This window comes from Monodon monoceros, unplaced genomic scaffold (assembly GCF_005190385.1).
Source record: "Monodon monoceros isolate NGI ecotype Baffin Bay Population unplaced genomic scaffold, NGI_Narwhal_1 Super_Scaffold_4, whole genome shotgun sequence".
Classification (NCBI taxonomy): Eukaryota; Metazoa; Chordata; class Mammalia; order Artiodactyla; family Monodontidae; genus Monodon; species Monodon monoceros.
In genome coordinates, this window is record NW_021703781.1 from 6,246,921 (window position 1) to 6,252,920 (window position 6,000).

General features: G+C 40.2%; 1 protein-coding gene across 1 annotated transcript in view; it reads left to right on the plus strand.

The window, feature by feature from the left end:
• The window catches only part of EDARADD (EDAR associated death domain), a 63,870-nt gene extending 63,201 nt beyond the window's left edge, over positions 1-669 (plus strand). Inside the window, exon 8 of the mRNA XM_029201187.1 lies at positions 645-669. The gene's annotated coding sequence lies outside the window, so the exon portion shown is untranslated. The remainder of the gene's footprint in view (positions 1-644) is intronic.
• Positions 670-6,000: the final 5,331 nt, after the last annotated feature.

Consider the following 6,000-nt stretch of genomic DNA (forward strand, 5'->3'; position numbering starts at 1 on the left):
TATAAATACAAAATGAGGGGGTTTACATACCAAACCATGAATGCTTCTCGGACATGGGGAGCTTTTATTTTAATGAGGTTCAACCCGTTTCGTTCATTTTCTGGGCTTCAAAGATCAAAGCAAAAATGTTCCAGAATTAGATGGTAGTGAATCTTGCACAACGTTGTGATTATACTAAAAAGCACCTGAATTGTACACCTTAAAATGCTTAACGGGGTGAATTTTATGTTATGTGAATTGTATCCCAATTGGGAAAAAAAAAAAACACCCATAAAAAATAACCAAAGCAAGAGAGGGAGACGCAAGAGGGAAGAGATATGGGGGTATATGTATATGTATAGCTGATTCACTTTGTTATAAAGCAGAAACTAACACACCATTGTAAAGCAATTATACTCCAATAAAAACGTTAAAAAAAAAAACCAAAGCTGCTCCCACAGGGGAGAGTAAGGCAGAAACAGCAGCTCCCAGCTCAGAGCCAGGCGTCTGTGGCTGAGGGGAGTGGGGTGAAGGTGGAGGGCTAAGTGAGGAAGAGGCTGGTCTTGAAGCCCGTGAGGACTGCTCAGTGAGTCCAACCAAACAATGCGCCTTCCGTCTCCTTGGTGACCGCTAAAACAATGCGCCTTCCGTCTCCTTGGTGACAGCTATGACGAAGAGAGCGCTCTGGACCCCTGCTGTCCTCTGGGGAGCTGAAGATCCCGCTCCTCAGACAGTCTGTGGAGCTAGGGACCCTGCTCCACATACCACCATCCATCTAACCTCTTTGCCCTGCCGCCCTCTCCCGGGACAGCACAGGCCAAAACACCGAAGAGGCCAAAGTGATCAGGGCAGTAGCTGTTGGATTGGGCCGAGTTACAGAAAATCATCCTATGTTTGCTGTGGACTCAGTGAATAACAACATGGGAGAACCAACCGGACCAGGTAAACGAAGAGAAATAAATGGCAAAAATTGGTTCTTCCTCTACATGTATGTCTCTGAAACAAGCCAGATCAAAAAAAGGGTTATTTTTCTGGAGTGACCGATTTGGACAGATTTTACCTCTTTTAGATGATTTTTGTTTCTAGTTTTAATGTTAAAAAGACACTAATAGAGGAATTCCCTGGTGGTCCAGTGGTTAAGACTCCAAGCTTCCACTTCAGGGGGTGCGGGTTCGATCCCTGGTGGGGGAACTAAGACCCCTAAGACCCCGTGTGTGGTGTGGCCAAAAAAATAAAAAAGATACTAATAGAAGAAATCACATTAGTTCAGTCAACAAACATTTACTGAGCGTTTACTGTGGTCAGGCCCTCAGCTCACTTCTGAGAATGTAATGACAGCTCTTCGCAGTCCCCAGCCTCAAGGGGCCAACAAGTCCAGGAATGAAGACAGACAAGAAGACAGGCGGCTGTCCTGTTAGGAAGCTGAAGGTTGTCTTTGATACCTAGAATTTAGAATTTCTAGTTGTTTCAGTCAGTCTCTTTTTGGAGAAACAAATGGTAAGTTCCATCAGGAGAATTTAATAAAGGAACTAATTACAAGAGTTAAAGGAAACCAGTGAGGAGCTAACAGATGTAGGCATCTTTAGGTCTAAAGGAGGAGGGTGAGGGAGAGGTCAGTGGGAACATGGCTTGGTAGCTCATTTCTGTTTTTTGGGGGGTTTTCTGGCCATGCCATGCGGCTTGCAGGATCTTAGGCCCCAACGAGGGATCGAACCCGCGCCTTCCACAGTGAAAGCGCAGAGTCCTAACCACTGGATTGCCAGGGGATTCCCTGGTAGCTCATTTCTTTCTAGCACTGATTATCTGGTTGTAACACAGTTTATTTAACCACTCACCTACTGAGGGACATCTTGTTTGCTTCCGAGCTTTGGCAGTTATAAGTACAGTTATATTATACTGCTGTATAAACATTTATGTGCAGCTTTTTGTGTAGACATAAGCTTTCAGCCTCTTGGAGCAAATACGAGGAAGTGCAATTGCTGGATCATATGGTAAGAGTATGTTTAGTTTTGTAAGAAACTTCCCAGCTGTATTCCAAAGAGGCTCTACCATTTTGCATTCCCACCAGCAATATATGAGCGTTCCTGTTGCTTCACACTCTCACCAGCATTTGGTGGTGTTAGTGTTCCAGATTTTGGCCGTTCTAATAGGTATGTAGTGTTATTTCATTGTTGTTTTAATTTGCATTGTCCTGATGACACATGATGTAGTGCATCTTTTCGTATGCTTATTTGCCATCTGCATGTCCTCTTCTGTGAGGTATTTGCTCAAGTCTTTTGCCTGTTTCAAAATCAGATTGTTCATTTTCTTATTGTTGAGTTTTAATAGTTCCTTGTATATTTTGGTGTCTATTGAGGTCTTTGATCCATTTTTAAATTGGGTAGTTTTTTGTTGTTGTTAAGCTTTAAGAGTTCTTTATATATTAATATTTTGGATAATAGTCTTTTATCAGAGGTATCCTTTGCCAACATTTTTTTTCCCAGTCTAGGGCTTATCCTCTCATTCTCTTGACATTGTCTTTTGCAAGAAGAAGTCCTTAATTTTATTGAAGTCCAGATTATCAATTATTTATTTCATGAATCGTGTCTTTGGTGTATCTAAAAAGGCATCACCATACCCAAGGTCATCTAGGTTTTCTCCAATATTATCTTCTAGGAGTTTTATAAAAGTTTTGCATTTAACATTTAGGTCTAAGATCCATTTTGAGCTATTTTTTGTGATGGGCATAAGGTTTGTATTTAGATTCATTTTTTTACATGTGGATGTCCAATTGTTCCAGCACCATTTGCTGAAAACACTATCTTTACTCCACTTTATTCCCTTTGCTCTTTTGTCAAAGACCAGTTGACTGTATTTTTATGGCTCTATTTCTGGGCTCTCTATTCTGTTCCATTGATCTATTTGTCTATTCTTTCACCAATACCATGGTATTCTTGATAACTGTAGCTTGAAGTTTTGAATTTGGGTAGTGTCAGTCCTTCAATTTTGTTCTCTCCTTCAATATTGTGTTGGCTATTCTGGGTCTTTTATCTCTCCATATAAACTTTAGAATCAGTTTGTCAATATACATAAAATAGCTTGCTGGAATTTTGATTGGAATTGCATTGAATCTGTAGATCAAGTAGAGAAGAACTGACATCTTGATAATATTGTCTTCCTTTTCGTAAACATGGAATATCTCTCCATTTATTTAGTTCTTTGATTTCGTTCACCAGAATTTTGTAGTTTTCCTCATATATATTTTGTTAGAGTTATACCTAAGTATTTCATTTTCGGGAGTGCTAATATAAATGATATTGTGGTTTTAATTTCAAATTCCACGTGTTCATTGTTAGTATATTAGAAAGCAATAACTTTTGTACATTAATCTTGTATCTGCAGCCTTGAAATAATCACTTATTAGTTCCAGGAAATTTTTTTGCCAGTTCTTTCAAATTTTCCACATAGATGATCATGTCATCTGTGAACAAAGACAGTTTTATGTCTTCCTTCCAAACCTGTATACCTTTTTTTTGTGTGTGTGTGGTATGCGGGCCTCTCACTGTTGTGGCCTCTCCCGTTGCGGAGCACAGGCTCCGGACGTGCAGGCTCAGTGGCCATGGCTCACAGGCCCAGCCGCTCCACGGCATGTGGGATCTTCCCCGACTGGGGCGCGAACCCGTGTCCCCTGCATCGGCAGGCGGACTCTCAACCACTGCGCCACCAGGGAAGCCCCGCTGTATACCTTTTATTTCCCTTTCTTCCCTCATTGTGTAAGCAAGGACTTCCAGAACAATGTTAAAGGGAAGGTTACATAGTTTTTCAAAATTCCATTAGAGGTTATGTGAGCAGAAGTGTTTAAAGAGCACTTACCTGAACTAGTGTATCATCGAGCTAGGATTAAGTTCCTTGTCTCTCTCAAGGCCAAAGCTCAAGATCTTACGCATAAAGATCTATATTATCTCCAGGTATCTCATGGTTTGCTGTTTTTCCTGCTTCTCCCATCTCCAAATAAGCAAAAGTACTAACGTGCCTCACCTCACACAACCCTAAGGTTTAACCAGTTGGCTGTTTAACCTGGAAACCATTGTTATTAAAACAAACCATTTTATTAAAATAAACAACTCTACTTATGGCTCAAATGGAAAAGACTATAAAATTTACCCTCACTTTCCTAAAGTTCCTTGCACTTTAAAAGTGCAATATTATAGCTAAATTATAGAAGAAAAATGAATATAACTACCAAGGTGGGAGGAGATTTTGAGTGATTGTTGCCCATTCTGCATGGCCCGTAAGCCCAGCTAACCTGAGCAAGGCCGTGGCTGGACCATGTGACACCTTTGTACAAGTTAGAAAAAGGTGGTCTACACCCTACCACTATTCCTTTGCACCTGAAGATGGAGCACTTTATCGGTTTGGTGAGTAAAGTACAAACTGGGTTTCAGCTACCATGTCTTCCTTGAGCCAATTGCCCTTGTGCATTTTATGAACATATGCAATGACTCTGTGACTTTGCATCATGCTCCAGCCAGCCAAGAAAAGAATGGAGAAAAGCAGCTGCTCTTCTGGGTAATTACCTTGACTACTTCCCAATTTGCTCCCAACCTTTGGGCATTCATTATTCCCACACTTCTGTTCCTGGATTGAAGCTTCCATAGCTCCTCCTGGTCCCTATTTGAATTCCCCTAGATTTCCTACCTGGCTTCTTGACTTTGACTTTCCATGTGTTTCCTGGTCCTGTTTACTCCTTTGGTTTTTTTGTTCGTCTCTCATCTCAGGTGAGAGGTTTCTCGGTACAGCTTCTCAGGCCTCACCTCCAACACCCCTTTCCCATCAGAGTAGCCTGGATCTTCTTCTATAGTAGAGTAGGGACAGAGAATTTGAATGAATTCTCAAAAAGTGCTTGGAGTCATATCTAGCAAAATTACATAGCATTTAACCTTTGACATAAAAATGCCACTTCTGGGAATCCCACAGAGGCAGTGTGGCAAATATACAAGGACATGTACACAAAGTTATGTGCTGAAGCATTACTTATGATAGATAAACAATCCAAATGTCCACAGGTTAAATAAACTATGGTATGTTGACACCATGGAGTAATATGAAGCTATGAAAAGAAATGAGGAATGTCTCTGTAGTATACTAGTGCAGAGAGATCTTCAAGCTATATGTGAAAAGCCAAATGCAAAACTATTCATGGAGTGCCATCTCTTGTCTAAGGTGCGAATATGAATAGAGATAGAGGTAACCATCGAGCTATGTTACCTGTAGAAAGAGGGAGGGAACAGCATGGAGAGGATGGGGTGGAAGTTAGATTTCCTTGAATGTATCTTGTCTGTAAATTTGGCTTTGAAACCATGTACTATATTTCACAAAATTATAAACCAAAATTAAACCAAAATGAAATAAATGAAAAGCAAGGCCCAGGAGCTGAAAGCAAGATGGTGGCTTCCTCACAGAGATACATTATTTCAAATTACTTTTTTAAAAAAATTGTGTTTAACACATAACATAAAATTTACCATCTTAACCATCTTTAAGTGTAAGGTTCAGTAGTATTAAGTACATTCATACTATTGTGCACCAAATCTCCAGAACTTTCAAAACTGAAACTCTCTACCCATTAAACAACTTCCCATTTCCTCTTTCCCCCAGCCAGTGGCAACTACCATTCTGCTGTCTGTTTCTATGAATTTGATTACTTTAGATGCCTCATATAAGTAGAATCACACAGTATTTGTCTTTTCGTGACTGAGTTATTTCATTTAGCATAATATCCTCAAGATTCATCCATGTTGTAGCATGTGACAGAATTTCCTCCCTTTTTTAAGGTTGAATATATGACATTTGGTTTACCATTCATCTGTCAGTGGGCATTTGGGTTGCTTCCACCTCTTGGCTATCGTGGATAATGCTGGTATGAACATGGGTATGAGATCCTGCTTTTAGTTCTTCTGGACATATACCCAGAAGTGAGATTGCTGGATCATAGGGTAATTCTATTTTTAAGTTTTTTTTTTTTTTGCGGTACGCGGGCCT